At 44.3% G+C, this 19,277-nt stretch overlaps 1 protein-coding gene and 1 pseudogene across 1 annotated transcript in view; both read right to left on the bottom strand.

Annotated features, from left to right (window-relative positions):
- Positions 1-19,277, bottom strand: part of MYO1D (myosin ID) — a 333,146-nt gene that overhangs the window by 246,467 nt on the left and 67,402 nt on the right. The window lies entirely within an intron of this gene.
- LOC142459582 (transcription factor BTF3 homolog 4 pseudogene) lies at positions 12,086-12,345 on the bottom strand (annotated as a pseudogene).

Raw genomic sequence — 19,277 nt, forward strand, 5'->3', positions numbered from 1 at the left:
CATTCTCTCTCAGCTTAGTGGAATCTGAAGGGCAGGGCAAGCTTCCATTGGCCTGGGAGAAGCAATTTCTACTACCCAACAGTCTGTGTCCATGAAAACAGGAATGCTTGCTCTCCTGATGATCCTAAGCTACCTGTTGGGACAAACCAAAAGCCACCATAGAACCAGGCAGAGAATTTAAGCAGCAGCACAAATCTTGGCGGCATGGATTAGTAGCCGGAGATGTCCTTGGATTTTTTTGTCAGAATTCTGAAACATCCTTTAAAGACCACGTTTCTTCATGTGAAGCTTTTAATACTTTTTATATTTTCTTCATATATCTCATATTTGGCATTTTCCTTTACCTTACTTCAAACAACAACAATCTAGCTTATGTCTAAGGCCGAGGGAGGTGTTAGCCCCTTTCCTCTATCAGACCCATCGACTGGATAGCAATGGGCTTGACTTTGGTTTAAAGGGGATAGGAAGGGCCCAAAACATCAACCACTACCATTTGTGATGGAGTGGATTACTTACGGTGGCTCTTCTATCAAGTCTTTCTAACTCCCACCAAATGACTTTTTCCTGATGGGTCTAGGTAGAGATGATGGCGGAAGGTGCTGAAAGCATCAGCTAGTCAGGGCAGGGACAGGGGGTTGTCCCTCAGACCTGCACAGACCCCCATAAAGGAGGTTGGGAAGGACTCGGGAGAGCATTACACACCTATGAGGACACCCTACCTGAGCAGGCTCCAATTTAAGCCCCAAGCCATGCAGGAGGCACACCTGGGCAGTGTAAACTAGGCCCAGGCCCATCACATCACCCAGGTGGGCTTAATGCAGTCAGTGGGGTCCACCAATACCTTCAACCATGCATCCCCAGCCAGAGGTTTGAAATACCTTGGTGGCGGGAAGGCCGTCCTCTTTTACCGTGCTCCTGCACAATGGCAGATGGGAGGATGAGGTCTTCCTCCCCGTCATGGGCACACACGTGCCCACCTGGGCCTACTCGGGGCCACAGCCACTCTTCCCCCCGCGCTCTCTTGGGCCTCAGTTCCCCACGTGTGGGTGCGATGTCCCACGAGGTTGCTCGTGACCAATTGCCAGCCCCAGCACAGATTCCTGGTGGCTTGGCATGCTTCCCTGAAATAGTTGTGTGTATTCTTTTGAGGTTGAAAAACTTGAAACTTCTCCCATCCTATATAAAAACCCACTTGGATTACAGACGGGCTTCGGCGTGAATTCTTTCTCGTGGGAAGCCAAGAGCCGAGGGATTACCCACTGGAGAAAACTTACAAAAGGATGGGAGGGTGCAGTGCGAGTGACTGTTACCAAGTTTAAATGTGATGGTGAAAACTTGGAACTCTATGTAGGGATTGGTCACTTTTGCCCTCCTGCTGGGTATAGCATGAAGCATCCCAAGCAGCAGAACGGAAGGTCAAGAATGAAGAGCCGAGGGAGTCCTCTGGACCTCTGGAGTCCAGGAGACAGAAAGCTGTGACACCAGAGGAGCAGCCGCAGCAGAGCGAAGCATCGGAGCAGAAGACAGAGCTGTGGGTGGGCGTCCTGCTCCTTCAGGCGAGAGACTCCGTAGGAGAGTGGGACGCCTCGAGGCCAGTGCTTCTCAAGCTCCCGAATGCCGCCACCCTTTAATACCCTCATGTTGTGGTGCCCCCCCCACTATAAAATTATTTTTGTTGCTACTTCATAACTGTAATGTTGTTATGAATCAGGCGATCCCTGTGAGAGGATCGTGACCCCGTTAGGGTTCAACAGGTTGAGAAACCATTGCTCTAGGCACTTAGAGAGCTAGGATTATTGACTCACCAACCTAAAATTGACGTGCCTTTGGGCTGAGCTTTATGATAAGGAAGTGAATTGGCTTTTAGGCATTATCAGCAGTGTTAATAGACCTTTGTAACCTTGGTGGAGTAGAGCAAAGGCCAAAGGGCTGGCTAGGTTGAGCGGCTCAGACTGTGGGCATGGCTGAGAAGGAACGGTCCTGGCCAAAAAGCTGTATCCTAAGCATTTCTGATCCTGAACTGCATAGCCTGTTCATTTCCCTAATAAAGTCCTCTTGGTGAGTATGACCTGTGACTTAGCGTGGTCATTGCAAAGAATTATCAAGCCCAGCTGAGAAGTAGGAGGGGACAATTGGTGCTAGAATTTGAGAGGAAGGCTGGTGGCATGTCTGACCTCAGTCTTCCAGGAATTGGCCTTGGGCCAACTACTGAGGCTGCTGATGGTGATCCTCCCCACTTCCCTGCCCCCCATGTGAATCCAGAGGTCAGATGCTACCTCTACATTCTTTTTTCCCCCACACCACTCTGCAGTTTTCATCTTTAAATGGTTATTTGAGATGTTGCATTTTACAGCTTCATTTCTATAACAAGGTTCCTAAAGAACCATGAGCCCGAGCTTTTTAAAAATTTATTTTTACTTACTCCTGGTGCATAGCTGCGAGACCCAAGGGAACTGGTTTTTTTCTCCCTCCACTAAGGAAGGAGGAACTTGGGTCCATTAGGAAATTAATTACTGAAAAAGCTAAGTATTCCATGGGCCCATATGAGAAACACTACGACAGTCCAAAGGCAACTGTAATTTGGATCGCCTACCCCTCTGCTTACCCAGTCAGACCTTTGCTTGTGAAAACAAGCCAGTGTAGTCCCACACACCCGGACGTGAACTAAGAGAGTAAGAATGGGGTGGCACCGAGCAGAGTCAAAATCTAAAAATGGATCAAATTTATCAGGAAATGGAAAAAACAAATAACTCTCCTTATTCCCCTTCTCCTTTCAGTTCCTAAAGCAGAAAAGAAATCTTTTTTATTACTAGGTCAAACTGAGAACGGAATCTACATACATGGATTGGCTGCCAGTTTAAGACAAATAATTGCATTTTCTGTTCAAGGGTCATCTCCACCAGGGCTGTGTATTTTGACCATCCCAGGCCCATAGGTGAAGCTTTAACTGTCCATGAAACGTAGCTGTCCTTTAGCTCAGCCTTGCTCATTTAACCAGGGAGCCGTTTCTCTCAATATCTGCTAATAGTTACATTTCAAAAACAATAAAACAAAAGCTACGCCGCCTTATGAATAGCATTATTCCTAATCCTAAATCCTGTCACCCACTGTGAATAAGAACTGACGCTAAACTAAGTGATTAATATTGGTTTTAGTATCCTTAATTTTATCATTCCAGGAAACGGTCTCAAACTCTTGCTTAAAATTCATTTGAAAAAGTCAAGGGTTTGGCCAGCAAGGCCAGGGCATTTAGCAGAGCCAGGGCTGAGGAGTCAGCTGACTTGGACAGCGCGCGTGTGTGTGTGTGTGTGTGTGTGTGTGTGTGTGTGTGTGTGTGGTGGATGGGCCCAGGGCCAGAAAACAACCAGTGCAGTTGGGATATAAAACAAGTTAGTGGTCGAGGTGGTGGCCCACAGCTGGCAAGGGCTTTCCTGTCCAGATCTGGGACAAGTTGAGCATTAAAAATAAATAGTAATGGATTATCATGCACTGAATATATAAAGAATCATCCATTCTTATGAATCCCAATAACTACAGAAGCAATGGAATACAGAAATGGAGGAGAAGGCCAAGGTCTTTTACACGTGCGTGTAAAAGGGATGACGCAGCAATAATCCATTCCCACAAGGACCTTCCCTGAAAGTGAAAAGGAACAGGTTAAAGTTCGAGCAGGATGTTTACACTGGCTCAAAGTACCTGCCTACAAAATACATAACTTCTTAATGGAGAAACAGGTGATGAAAAAGAACATCTGCAGTAACAGAACCAGTTAATATTGTGTGTTATCTAATATGAGGCACTGAGAACACGGCATCCCTTTTGTGGCATTCCTGCCCCCACCAACCCTGTCAAGGTCTAGGTGAAAAGATGAGACAAAGCCAAACATGGCATATTCTAGAGAGTGAATGCCAATGTGCCTCCACGGTTTCAAGATGATGAAAGCTAAGGAAAGAGTGGGGAACTGCAGGGGACAAAGCGAGGACTACTTAATACCATGCGGACTGGATCCTGGACTTACAAAGGACCTATCAGGGCATTACAGAACCAACTAGTAGAGCGCGGACAGGATTTGTGGGTTGGGTGGAAGTACGGTTATCCACATTAGTTTCCTAGCTGATGAGTGGGGTAACATGTCTGCAACTTATTCTCCAACGGATAAGAAACAAAGGGGCTTCAAAACTCTTTGTGGAAAATCCCATTAACTTAATTTTCCCACAAACTTTTTGAAGCCCCTTTGTATATGGATATATGAGGAGGTACTAAAAGATAACAAAACAAAACAAAAACCTGGATTTTTTCCCCAAAGCTATGTATTTAAATGTTTTTTTTTTACAAAACAACTTTATCACCTTCAAAGCACTCTCCATCATACTTAATACATTAGTCACATGTGCAATTCCATTCTTGGAAACATTTCTCAAACTCATCTGTTTGGATGGCTGACAGCAGTTCCTTGTTTTTTTCCTTCACCTCTTCTACATCCATCCAGTCGCTGTCCTTTCATGCCCCTCTGCATTCCTGACCTCACAGAGTGAGGTCAGTGGAGTAAGGTGTGTGGGGCAAGAGAGGCGGGCTGTTTTTTTCCAAAACCTGGTGCACTGAGATGGCTGCGTGAACAGGTGCATTGTCCTGGTGGCAAAACCAGTCCCTGCCCCCTGCCATAAATCAGGCCTTTTTTGTTGCACACTGTTACTCAATCTTTTCAGAGCCTCTATGTACAAAGCTTGATTAACAGTCTGTTCTGGTGGAATGAACTCCAAATGCACTATCTTCCTCACATCAAAAACAAAAATACATGAGCAACCTCTTGATCTGTGATTTCACTTGAGGAGCTTTTTCTGGGAGAGGTGATGATGGCGTCTTCCACTAGTAATGACCTTGGGAAACAGTCAGGGTCAATTCGGAGCTGTTCTTTCAAGGCACTACATGTTCTCACTCACGCTTTTTTCCCCTGGCCAGTCAGAACCTGAGGCACAAATTTTTCAGTGACCTTTCTCATTCCTAAATCTTCCATTAAAATTCACTGGATCAAGCTCCAAGAGAGTCCAGATCACCTCCCCATCTCTTTATGGTCTGTCGTCAGTCTTCGAGCACAAGTGCATCGATTCTGTCCACATTTTTTCCATTCAGGAAGCTGATGGACGTCAAGTACAAGGTTTGTCATCAATCGACATTTCACCTTTTTTGAAACGAGAAAACCACCCATACACTTGACTTTTTCCCAGTGCTGTCCTTGTAAGCTGTGTTCAACATCACAACAGTTTCTGCGCCATTTTTCCAGAGCAGGAAACAAAATTTCACACCCACATGCTGTTCTCTTAAGTCAGCCATTATAAAAAATGAGGTTCGAGCAAACTGCTTTTAAGAAAAAATTCACTGTGACCAGAGAGGACCTTCCCAGGCAACCCCGCTGGGTGCGCTAACTCAGAGCGAGTTGCTGGATGTCAGCATAGCGGGAAAAATGCGGACTACAAACGCTCCACCTGGCAGAGCTTTGTTCCATGGGGGGGGGGGAACCCCCTTCGTATGTGTGTATATTTGTATATGTGCATATATGTACACACGTGGGAATAATATATAAAAACATGTTAATGCTTGGGGAGTCTTTTGAGTGAAGGATATTGGGGTTTTTAATGCTCTTTTAAAAAATTAAATTCAAAAGAATTTTAATATGAGAATTTCTTTTTTTAAGATCAAAGCCCTCAACTACAGACTTTTAGCAGTAGGAAAGATATTTCCTTTTTTTTTAATTTATTAATTTTAACAATTTATTAGGGGCTCATACAATTCTTATCACAGTTCATACATATACATACATCAATTGTATAAAGCACATCTGTACAGTCTTTGCCCTAATCATTTTTTTCTCCTCTTTTCTTTTTTTACATTTTATTAGGGACTCATACAACTCTTATCACCATCCATACATATACATACATCAATTGTATAAAGCACATCCATACATTCCCTGCCCCAGTCATTCTCAAGGCATTTGCTCTCCCCTTGCATCAGGTCCTCTTTTTTTTTCCCCTCCCTCCCCTTTCCCCCCTCCCTCATGTGCCCTTGGTAATTTATACATCGTTATTTTGTCATATCTTGCCCTATCCGGAGTCTCCCTTCCCCCCTTCTCTGTTGTCCCTCTCCCAGGGAAGAGGTCACATGTGGATCCTTGTAATCAGTTCCCCCTTTCCAACCCACTCACCCTCCACTCTCCCAGCATCGTCCCTCACACCCTTGGTCCTGAAGGATATTTCCTTTCTTTGTGATCTTTTAGTCAGAATTTGTGGAAATGGAAAATGTAAGGCTAAGTTACCCTCAGCAAACACTGTTTCCTGAAATTGACATTAAGGACATAACTTAAATATATTTGGCATGCAATTAACAATTGGTCTCTGACTCCAGTTGTTAGTATCCTGATACAATAAAATACTCAAGACATGCATAAATGCACTGTGGCAAAATCTGTATAGAAAAAGCGTCCCATTAGCAAGGCATATGTGTCCATATGGTGTGTCGGTACCCACATAAGAGATACTTTGTGCCACCAACCACACTCCCAAGAGAACATAGGAGTGAGTTGTTTGTTCATTTGCAGTGATAAACTTGTGTTCCTTCACTGCCACATCTTGTTCTAACCTCTTGTAATCAATCAATCAATCAATCAATCAATCAATCAATCAATGCTGTCTCCTCCAAAGGCTATGAGGTATACACGCTGTAGCCCACGCGGTCACAATCAACAGGAATCAGTCATTCTCCTTATTTTCCTAAATGAACTAACTATCTGCTTGGAAGTAGGTCAGCTGACTTAATCCAACCTCAGGATTATATATCATTTTGTTCTTTAAAGTGGTGCGTGATTTCAGTTAGGGAAGGGGACGCACAGTGCCTAAAAAACTGACTAATTTAGTCAGGCCTTACATACTAGCCCAGGATGCAGCCTAAGATGTCTCAGGAAGCAGAAAGGAAGTGAGCCATGATATAGTCCGTGCTGGGGAGGAGGGCGAGCCTGCACCCCTGTAACACGAGCAGCTGTGGCTCTGCTATGACAGGTGGTTCCTCTTCTGAAGTGTGGACCAAACTGTGCCAGAACTTCCAATTTTCGAACAGAGGCTGGGAAGATGGATTTTAATTTGTTATTGGAGGCTCTTACAGCTTTATAACATTCCATACATCGATTGTATTATGCATATGTGCACATATGTTGCCATCGCCATTTTCTAAACATTTACTTTCTATTTGAGCCCTTGGAGGGGAGTATGGATTTTAAAGAAACAGGATCCTATTTTCCAATGGGACAGGTGTTTCAAGAGTCCTGGTGGCATCGTGGTTATGCCCTGGTGCGACCCACAGGGTCGGCAGCTCGAAACCACAGCTGCTCCGAAGGAGCACATTGGGGCTTTCTACTCCTATCAACGGCCACAGTGTAGAAGATCCATAGGGACAGTTCTGCCTTGCCCTACCGGGTCACATCAATGAATTGGCATCGGCTCGATGGCAGTGAGGTTTTTTGTTTTTCAATATTTAAAACTGATTTTAAAAAGAGTGTGGAGGAGAAAACAACAACCCTATGTAGAACCTTAAGATGGCTGACCATGCTACCAGCTGACATATAATAGTAATTTCCACTTAACACCTCCTGGTGACTGAGCAGAGTTTTAACACCAAAAATGGGCAGTATGCATTTGTGTAAAACCACCACCACCAAGACCCTGCCCTGGGGTTCTGCAGTCAAGTCTCCTCCAGAGGAAGTGGTACAGTATTAGCTACATGCGACCTCAATACAAAAAAGGGAGACTGAGCTGGCAAGGATTGATGCCGTATTACAAAACAACATCTGTAGGACAAAGCTATTTCAGGCTTACTGAGAATTCCTGCTAACAGAGACTCTGGCTTCATTAATTACCAGGAAATGACGATTCAAAACGACAAAGACTTTTGTTGTATGCTTTTTCTTTAGGTTACGTTCTTTTAAAAGAGAGTAAAACTAAGAAAGTACTAAATCGACCCCACTGTTGTCATTGCTCCTGGGGGTTTCCCTGGCTGTCACTGTTTATCAAAGCAGACTCCCACATCTTCCTCTTGCAGACTGGTTGGTAGATTTGAACCTCCAACCACTGCTTAATCCACTGTTCCACCACCAGTTAATCAGGATATGCCACATAAAAAAAACATTGTCTCTGTAAATAGCTTCTTGAAGAGAGATTTCAAACCCCACCTTCGCTACAGAGGGTTTCTTGGCAACTCCAGTCAGGGTGATGTCTCTCCCTGCGCCAGCCTTGACAGGCAAACCACGTTTCTGCCGCTTTTTTGTCAACTCACTGGATGCTGGACTGGGATATCTCCTCTCAACTCTTTTGAGCTAATGCATTTTCTATCTCTATTTAACACTGTGTTTATAAGCTTCCTTACATCCCCCAATGGTGCCCAGAAGAGTGTTATTCCAAACAGTTGGTCTACAAGTTGTATGTTGCTGGTTTGTGATGAGGGAGGGAGGAGGAGGAGGGAGAAGGAGAGGGGGAGAATGTTTAGAAACCTTGTAGCCATTTGAAATTATAGCAGCAGCCAAGGGTGAGACCAAAGGACTCAGTGTGTTGAACACAGCAGACAGACCGATTTAGCGGTGGTTCTGTTTAAGATGTCCTACATTTTTGGTTCTTAAGGTTTAAAGATGGTCAGGGCAATAGTTCCAGAGATTCATCCACCCTGCATGACTCCAGAAGTCTAGAATCCATAAAAATGTGAAACTCTGTTCTGTAGCTGAAACTCCCCTTTGATCAAGATTCTTCTACGGAGTCTTTGATCACAATCTTCAGTAATCGCAGCCAGGTGTCTGTCACCTGGTTCTTCTGGTCTCGAGGCGAAGGAGGCAGCTAGCCACACATTCCATTTCCTCCTCCCACTTCTGACTCGTTCGTTCGGTTTCCTCTGTTGTGTCAGATGAATAGAGACCAATTGTTATGCCTTGATGAGTTTACATTTTCTTTTGGTGTATATTTAATGTACATGTGTGCCCTTGTTTATAAATTTGCATGCCTGACTCTGGAAAAACTGAATCATGCTGTACAAGTGAACCTTCATAGTTTGAATGCCTAAAGAGATGAGTATGCTTTGAAACTATTTCTCTTCCGAGTGCGGATGATGTCATCTGTTGCTATGTTTTTATAGCTCTCTGGCTGTTTGGCTTTCCAAGGCGATTCTGCTCAGTTCCTTGCCTGCTCGCTATGAATGAACTGCTTATTTCTTTGCCTGCCCTTTGAGTTCCAGCTTATTCAGGAAAGGGGTGGCGCAGAGCAAATGGTGAATGGCATTTCCTATCTTATGAAACTGGCAACACACAAGGTTAACTAAATAACGCAGGGAAGTACAAGCATAGGTGAGCTTGGCCACCCCTCGCCTCAGTTCATCCTATGACCACTCAGACCACTGTATCAGTTCAGAGTGGCCAAGTAGTTTTTTGTCAGGGAAATTAACAGTTGGGTAATTCAGGCTTGTCAAAATGGAATTTTTTCCCCACCAAGAATATGATTTCATGAATTTAAATTAGATTGAAGGGGGACACCCCAAGACCCAAAGTTAAAATATATTAATTCTATAAGACCTTGATTCAGTATGTCTTTGCTTTATTAATAGACGATAAAGATTGCACTATAGCATTTAAAGGAGTTTACACATTTGTTATCCTGTTGAAAGGATTTAAGAATAATCAAACAGAGTAACGGACCCCATGCTCAAGCTCCCGAGGGTCCTACTGTTAACAGTTTCTTACATGAGAGCACTTAAAAGTTTGTGGAAAAACTCATTATCTTTGAATCCCATTTTCCCATTAACTTTTGGAAGTCCCCTTGTGTGTTTATTTTTAAAGCAAAATGTGAGAATGCCAATACCTCTCTAATTTATACCCTGGTGGAGAAGTGGTTACTCACTGGGCTGCAATCCCCATGGTTGGCAGTTCAAAACCACTAGCATCTCCTCAGGATAAAGATGGGGATTTCTACTCCTGTACAGTGACATTCTTGGAAACCCTCCATGGGGTCACTATGAGTCAGCATTGTTCCTATGGCAGTGAGGTTGTCCATCTAGTTTACCTTAAACACTCTGGGGAAACCAGGAGCTGTACCCAACTATTGCCCTACTTCCCTATCTGCAGCCCCTTTGAGCAGTAAGGCCGGGCCATGCTACTAGACTGGCTGATGGGCTGTGGGGTATACATCAGAGAGGGCTTTAGAAAGTATAAGGGAAAATTTTATGATCTTTTATAACCATTTTCCCCACAAACACCACTTTTTGAAGTTCCCCGTGATTCTGGGCAGAGCACAGATTGGCTGGCATACACGCTGCCTCTGTGACTGAGGAAGCTCTGTATTTGGGATGGCAGAGCCACAGGGCCACAGCGGTCTGACTGCTCAATAGCTTCCAGGAAAGTCTGCCAGACCCACAACATGAGGGAGAGATAAGCCTTTGCTATCTTAAGCCAGTGAGATGTGGGGGCTGTTTGTTACTGCAGCATAACCTAACCTAGCCTAATTCAATAACCTTTCCATATGAGATCTGCAGGCCTCATTAAAAACAAATAAACAAACAAAAAACAATATAGATATATTATCTTTGATAGATCAATCCCTTCTAACATTTTTAGGTGGCTTCTAGATTTTGTTCTTGCTATCGTAATTCTAATAACACCAATTTACGCTCAGTTTCGCTTGCACATACAAACAGTTCTGTGTGTAGTGCAGTTGTGGTACAACGTAGGCTGTGAGAATAAGATAAAAACTGATGCTGTTCAACATTCCAAAGGAATATAGTCACTGTTTTCCCGCAGACCTTTACACCTTGTCCTGCAACTGCCTCTGTCCTTTAAAACTACAACTACATCCTTTAATTCCCTATGGATCTTGGGAGAGACCTCATATACTGTGTCTATATGCATACACAAAGACATCTGTGGAATGTAAGGTGGGATTTCAAAATCACCTTCTCAAAGGGCCCGTTTTCCCACCACCTCCTAGGCTGTTTTTAAATAGTAGTAACTGCTACCATCTGGGCAGAGGTTTCCTTCCATCTTAAAAGAAGAGGTCCATCTACAATACCGACCAAGCTGCCCCCAAGACAGGGAAACACTAGTTACTACCTCCTCTGTAGCAGGAGGGGGAACCTGACTTCTGCAAAGGGCCATTTGGATATTGATGATTCGTGGGTCGGACAAAATGATCAGCATGCAAATTAGCCTGCTGTCTTTGGTCAAGCATTTCATTAACTCGCCCCTGGGGGGTGGCTAGGAGCCCTCGGGGTGTGGCGGTTACATGTTGGTCACTGGAAGCCAGCAGTTCCAAACCGCTAAGCACTCCTCAGGAGACAGGACTTTGTACTCCTGTAAAGAGCTCCCAATCTGCGAGACTCACGGGGGCACTTCCATCCTGTGCCACCGGGCCTCTATGCGTCAGCAACCATTCCATAGCAGTGAGCTTTGTCTGCTTGTTTTTGTCTTGATGTGATGGCTGGAACGGCTTCTCTGGGGTGATGTTAGCACAGGCCTTATACAGCCAGATGGCTGGACATTCCTGACGCCTGCTCTATATCTCTCCCCAGGACAACTGGATCTAAACAGCAAACTAATTGAAAATAAATTATTTCTGATTTTTTTCTGTTTCTAATTTAGAGTTGAGTGTGTGGCTTTTTAATTTTTTTTTTTGCAAAAGTTTTATTTCTACTAAGGAATTAGGGAAAGGGGAAGGATAAATAGAACTGTTTCCAATTTGCTCCCCACTGAACAAACACATACCCACACGCATACATACACACGCACCAACAACTCCCCAACTCAAAAAAATAAAGAATCAAGAATCAAAAACCCAGCATACCCTCAAACTGCACCGTTAATTCCCATTTTGACCAAAATATTAGATCCTGGAAGGAAGTGTAAAATGCAAGTCAAATGACCAGAAACAAACAGCATTATTAGCATACAAAATATTCATATTATTGAACTAGCAACAGGTGATGGTCTCTGTGTCTGTAAACGTTGGAATTACAGAGGAGATCTGCTACAGCTACTCCATGCTAGCTTCCAAAACCAGAGAAGATTTTAGTTAGCGCCACTCTTTGAGACCCCATCAACATTTTCTTCGAGATCTGGAACATCATCATCATCCTCATCAGTGTCTTTGGGCTTTGGTGTCTTGCTATCCAGCACTTGCCTTGGGAACTAACTGACTGAATATTCTGGGAAGCATTTCTGTGACTGGTTTGGCTTCTGCACGGCCAGTAACAGCAAGTGTTAGCAGAGAGGGAAGCTTGGACCTTGGGGTTGTGGGCGTGACTAACTGTTCCGCCGGCCTTAATCATGTTCACCTCTTCAACACCAGCTGTATTACTCACAGCCAGCTTTTAAAGAGAACTCTGAAGCTTTTGTCACCAACAGTAGCTGTTCTATGCACCACCTTCTTTCTGCGAGCTGTACCCTTGCTCCCTATCCGGACCTGAGCCTGGAGCTTGGCTAACTTTTCCTCAGCATGCTGATGGTACATCTGCAGCAGGGAGGGTCCTCAGACACCAGCGCGCGGCCAGAGCAAGAATGGCTGCCTTAGTGGAGACTGAGACAGACCGAGCTTTTGATATACCTGTAGCTTTTGATCTACCTTTAAATAATTCTGTCTGCCTATCACTATTGCTTGGGGTAGGGGATGTTTTGGGTTTTGGAATAATTTTAGCTTTTGTAGTTTAATAATTTTTAAGGACCTTTAAAAAACAGATCAGCTAAATCATCTGACTATGAACAATTCTGGGTTGATTTTGGTAGGCGATGACTGCTTGCTCCACACCATGACAACCCTTGGCACACAGACGGTGGCTGCAGCAACAGAGGCTCTGAGTGTGGATTCTTTAAGAAGAAGTGGAGAAAGCTATAGCCTGGGCCGGCACTTAAAGGAAGTGAGGAGGGGAAACCTTGAAGGAAACGGGGAAAGAGCACCAAGATGAAGGAAAGGAGATGGGGCAGAAAAATGTGAGGGCAAAGTGTAGAACTTTGAAACCCACATTTCTAGTTTAGCTACATCTTCCAACTGTCCAGATCTCACAGGCACCCCAGCCTCAATCTATTTACATATTAATTCCAAGCCTACCCATTTCACCGACCCATCTTGTCTTGCTCACCTTCCCGTATGGTTATCTGTCTAGCTAGGCAGAACCTGAAAGGCAAATGAGGCTCTTCCTCCTTAGTCCTACCAAAGCCACTAAGAATTCCACAGCTGTGTCCCTAAAACCCATCGCTGTCCCTCCAGTCCTGCTCCTTGGGGCCTTTATGCTGTGAGATGCTACCTATATTTGATTCTCTACCTAGTTTCCTTGACTTCGATATGACTCCCAATTCTTCATTTCTGTCTTTTTCTCTCCTGCCGCCAATTATGGAACCGTTCAAACACTGCAGCAGACATGGCATGCCATCTACCCCCAACCCTCTTCCTGACTTTGTTCAGAGGCTCCCCCTCCCCACACCTTCTAGCCATGTACTCAGGGAGAGGAATCCTATCCCGGCTCTAGAACAATATCGCTTTATCAAGCTAAACTGACTACGGGAATTCCAGGACCCCTGCCAGAGACTGGATTAGGGAAAGTCCATGGATCTGGGGGAAGATGAGGTTAAACACTTGGCTGGTTTTGAATGTCGGCATACATATTGGGTACCTGAATTCCACGTTGGGGTGAAGGGAGCTAGCCTCAAAGAACAAATCAGAAAGCCAAGGACAAATGGAAAGCACTTGGGTCCTTGACCTCAAAACTTCTTATAGGAGAGAAATAACTGTTGACACCACTTTTATTTGGGCTATATCTGTTACGTGTAGTCAAAGTATATGCTACAGAAAGCTTGGTTCACAAAAGCTGATAAGCTTAGTTTTGCATACTGAGTTTGAGCTTGCTGTGGGACATCTAAGGAGAAACCAGATTAAAGAAGTGAAAACAAAGATTCCAGGGTTAGTACAGAGTCAGAGAATTATAAAGGGAGTTTCAAAAAGTGCAAGGATAACGGAATGAAAAGATAATAGCATTTTCCCATGAACTTTGAAATCCTTCTCTTATGAGAGAGGCTGAGGTCACCAGATATGTATGATTAAAAATGGGTAACAATTTTAAGTGCTATTTATGTGCTAGGCACTATTCTAAGTATGTGAAGAGAATTATGCTTTGCTTTTTGTAACTTGAGCGTTTCCGATCCCTTTTCACGTATGGCAAACAGAAGGCTTACAGAGGCTTAGTAACTTGCCCAAACTGACAGAGGCCAGAGGTGGTGGTGCCAGCATTCAACCCCAGCGTCTGAACAGCAGAGAACGCACTCCTCACTGTAGACAATGCTGCGGCTGTTGGGTGCTGTCCAGTCAATGCCCAGTCACAGTGATCCCCTACGACAGGTGGAACTGACAGTGGCTGCAGCAATGGGCTCAAAGCATCGCAAGAATTGCAAGGATGGTGCCGGACCGACCAGGTGGTGTTCGGTTCACTGGTACATGGGTTGCTAGGAGGTGGACCCAACTTGAAGGCACCTAACAGCATCTCTGTGGAAGCAGACGGTCAGGGCTTTCTCCCAGGGAGCCGCTCATGGAGTCGCATCACTCACTGTCAGTCGCAACCCGGCACTTAACCATAGCACTGCCGGGCTGCTTGATGTTATGCTACCTGTGCTTACGCCAGTAGAAGAGAAAACAGTGAAATCATACCTAACAGTAGTAAATGAAATAGGACTGTCTAGGAAACACAAAATCTCTGAGGAACATAAAATGAAGGAGCCGTTATTTCAGAGGGAATAAAGAATAGAGAAGGAAAAAGGAAGCATGGCAGTCGTGAATTCTGAAACGGAGGGAGCGAGAGATACCTAGAGTACCAGGCCCAGAGGATGGGTTCTGGCCCTGAAATCCAGAGACAGTTGAGGGTGCAGGCCAATTCACCAATTTCACCTGCTCCACAACTCTGCTTAGAGCAGCGGCATGGCATGTACACACCCCAAACAAAACAAAACACACCTCACTGCCATGGAGTCGATTCTAACTCATAGCAGCCCTGTGGACAGCGTGGAACTGCCCCTGTGGTTTTCTGAGACTGTAACTCTTTATAGGAGTAGAAAGCCTTGTCTGGGGTAGCTGGTGGTTTTAAACTGCTGACCTTAAGGTTAGCAGCCCAACATGTTATATATATAGATATAGATATATGTAAAAACCATGGTTTTAAAAGCAATTCCTTTTTGCCTTATACCCAAATAACTTATAAATTAACTTTTAAAATATCAAATAGCTTACAAATAGAAAGGTAATTTGAATGTGAAATGCCAAGCAGTGGGCTAGTTAGAAATTTTATATATTTATGATCTCCCTTAATCATAATTGGTGCTTTTCTTTTCATGAACAATTTCACCAGGGAAATATAATTTATAACTGTGGAGTTATCCACACTGTCCACTAAATTCATCGGCAACTTGTTAGTTTTACTTTCAAAATATATCCAGAATTCAATCTTTTTTCCTGTAAGCAGTAAGTAGCAGTTTTTCAACCTTTGGACAAATATTCTGACACTGACTTAGTTCTGTTAGTATAGCCTCAAACATCACCCCGTAGACAGGACTGAGCTCTTTCACATGCTAGTATTCATCCATCCACGTGTACCTGTCATGCTACGCTACGTGCTTAAGGGCCCAGGTGTAACGATACTAAAGAGGGACCCGGTCTGCGTTTCTTGACAGTGTACTGCTCAGTGTACAGAGAACCATACAGAACAGGAGCTACTCCAAGAGTCAAAAGAGCAGCGTGCTGCTGGGACTATGAATGAAGGGCAACTAATCCAGACCTCATGGGTCCGTGCGTACAATCGCAGAAGGAGGGCTGTTTAAATTGAGAATGAATGGCTGAGGTGATGGGTGGTGGGAAAGAACAGTGCTCCGCACAGAGGTCACACAGGAACACAGACTGAGAGGCGTTGTCAAAGAGCTGAAAGGAGTTCAGGAAGGCTGGAGGAGATAGTGAGACTGACGGCAGGAGAATTGGTTTTCGATGAGGTGGCCTTGCAAGACATGGGAAGATGCTTAGGACTTGTCTCACGAGCAAAGAGAGCCGCTGAAGGCTTTCAAAGCCCAGGCAGGAGGTTGGGTGTTCCGCATTTCAAAAAGCTGATTCTGACAACACAGCCTGTTGCTCTTGAGTCAATGCCAGGAGTTGAACTAACTGCCGGTACAGGGTTTCCATGGCGAGAAAAGTTAACAGAAATGGACTGCCACACCTTTCTCCTAAACAGTTGCCTCCTTGGTTCGCAGAGGAGCACATACCCACTGTGGCACCCAGGCCCTGACCACAGCACAGAGCTACTAGGGTGTATAGCTCGGGGAAGCTGATTGGGAGAGGAGCTTCCACGGGACCTCAGATCGTGGCCACATTCTAAAGGTTATTTGGAGAACTGAACTGATCTCATGTGTGGATTGAGGAGCTCTGGTGGCCTAGTGGTTACATGTTGGGTTACTAACCACAAGGTCAGCAGTTTGAAACCAGCAGCTCCTTAAGAGAAAGACCAGGCTTTGTAGTCACATGACATTACAGTCTCCAGAGCACACAGGGGCAGTTCTACCCTTGGCAGCGAGGCTGGCTTTCCTGTTTGGTGCAGACTAGATGGGGGTAGAGATGGTGAGGAGAGAGAGAAATCAGGAACAACTACATTGCAGGCCATGGCATCCATCAGGTAGCCCCCCTGGAGACAGATGAACTTTAACATGTTTGTACCTTTCTCAAAGAGGACATTTTATGCAAATTGCCACCTAAAAACTACTTTTTGGGTGCACATTTTAAAGTTATTTCTTCTCTTTTTCTACTGCACTTTTTATAAATAAGAATATATTATATGTAAGAATGTTATAAATAAGAATAAATGCTCTCTGGATTTATAAACATAGCACAGTGTGACCTTATAAAGTGGTATAGGAGGAAGAAGGATAAACACAGGGCCTACTTGAATCACCATAGCTATTAGCTGACTGAACAGGAAGAGCTACACAATTGTAATAAATGAAGCGGAAACTAAGAAACAACTTGTTTAAAATGAAACTCCTATTTTTCTAAGTGGGACTCGCTGCAAATAAGATACAAGTTGGTTACTTTTTACAAAAATGTTATTTTCTGGAGATTTTGGTGAAAATTAGATTCCTAGTGGTGCATGGGTTAGACCTTGAGTTGCTAATTGCAGGGTTTGCAGTTCGAGCCACCAGCCGATCCACTGAGAACAAGGAAGCTATCTGCCGCCGAGAACAGCAGGAGTCTCATTTGGTTGAGACCACTGGCTTTGAGGGTGCCCAGTGAGTGGTGGCCCAGGTCTACTATACATTTACTATTGTAATGCTCTCTTTGCTTCCTTATGACATGTATTAGTCTGGTAAGTACAGTTCTGCCTCTGTGAATGAGTCATTGAAAGTTTTGCTCTATCAATAACCCTAATTATCTATGTAAATAGTGTCCAGTTACTTAAAAGTTTAATTTGTACAAGTCAACAATTCATGTATTGCCGGCCTGTATATGTATTTTTCCTTTTCTCAACAGTGTTTTAAATTCAACTCCATGGCAATGGGTTTGGTTTTCTCATTGATACTGATAGTAAGAGTTTTGGAGCATTTACTATGGCAGGCACTGCATTCAGTGACTTACACACATGATCACATTTTAACTTTCATGACAACCCTGTGTTGTAGGTACTTTGATTTTTCTTCTTCTTCTTACACTACAGATAAAGAAACGGAGGCTTCAAAAGGTGAAGGGATTTGCCCAAGTCACCCAAGCATTCAGTGGAAGACCTGGGATCCGCCCAAGCTGCCTGCTTCTACAGCCAGTGCTTTAACCTCTCTGTCCTGCAAAGACTGTGCCACGGTTCGAACTACACAAAACTGTTCCCCAGCACTCTCTGGCCAGCCTCTTGAAGTCTGTTTGTCTCACCTGCAGAGGAGGGCTAGGAAGCTTGTTGTGAGTACAAAGTGAGACAGAGACAAGATGTGACGAGGGTCTGGTCTCCTTATGCTGAAAGGTAGTGAGACTAGACGCAGCTTTAAAATCAGGCCCAGCTACAAAACCCTATGAAGCCACGGCTCTACTTCAGCTCCAAACCATCAACATGTTAACCCACTTAAAGAGAATTCTCCTACAGAGGCCGATGTTACTACTTCTGTTGCCTTCTTCTTAAATGGTAATAATAAAAAATTGGATAGTCCTTGAAAATATTCAACCGACCAAAAAAGGGAGACAGGGCGAGAGCTGGCAGCCACTGAAAAGTAACTGTAGCTGGTTATTCACTTATTCTGAAAGCATTTGCTATTGATATTATCAAACCACAGGAAATCGTCGGAAGGTTGGCTAAAAGCAATCTGAAATGTCAAAGCAGTAATTCATCAGGTAAGTGTCAGCTGTGTCCTGGTTTTTGTCCGGTTAATTTGGTTACACGACAGAGAGCTGGGTCCACAAGGCTGCGCCCAGGAAAGTGCGCCTTGAGGAGACACACAGGGACCCTCTGGGGGGGAACTTGCTGGACTTGGACCCGAAGGGGTGGCTCTTCAAGGCTTCTCGCTCTTCATCCAGGCTGGTCCCCTGTCAATGAGCCCCTCCACTCTGATGCCTGCATTATTCTGATGGCACACTGAAGTTATTAAGATTTCACCACCAAAGCCCATAGGAACAACAGTCAAGAAATCAAATGGCAAATTGCATTGGACTAATCTGTAGCAAAAGACCTCTCTAAAGTTAAAGAAACAAACAAACAAAGATGTCACCTTGAGAAGGTGCATGACCCAGGTCAGGGTGTTTTCAATCACTTTACACACATGTGAAAGTTGGACAAGGAATAAGAAAGAGGGAAGAAGATTGATGCATTTGAATTGTGGTGTTGGTGAGGAATGTTGAAAGTACCGTGTGGACTGCCAAAAGAACAAACAAATCTGTCTTGGAAGAAGTATAGTCAGAATGCTCCTTAGAAGCAAAGCTGGTGAGATTCTGTCTTGTGTACTTTGGACAAGTTATAGGAAAGACCAGTCCCTGAGAAGAACATCATGCTTGGTAGAGGGTCTGACTTTCATCAAGATAGACTGACAGGGGGTCATCAAACCCAATGGGCTCAAACAGAGCAGTGGTTCTAAGGCTGGCACAAGACAGAGAAGTGTTTTGTTCTGTTGCACAAGGGGACTTCAAAACTCAGTGGGAAAATTCATCTTTTTGTCCGTTTTCCATTCCTTTTTGAAGTTCTCCTGTACTGTCGCTGCTACAAGTCAG

The sequence above is a fragment of the Tenrec ecaudatus genome, chromosome 10, assembly GCF_050624435.1.
Source record: "Tenrec ecaudatus isolate mTenEca1 chromosome 10, mTenEca1.hap1, whole genome shotgun sequence".
In the NCBI taxonomy this organism is placed as follows: Eukaryota; Metazoa; Chordata; class Mammalia; order Afrosoricida; family Tenrecidae; genus Tenrec; species Tenrec ecaudatus.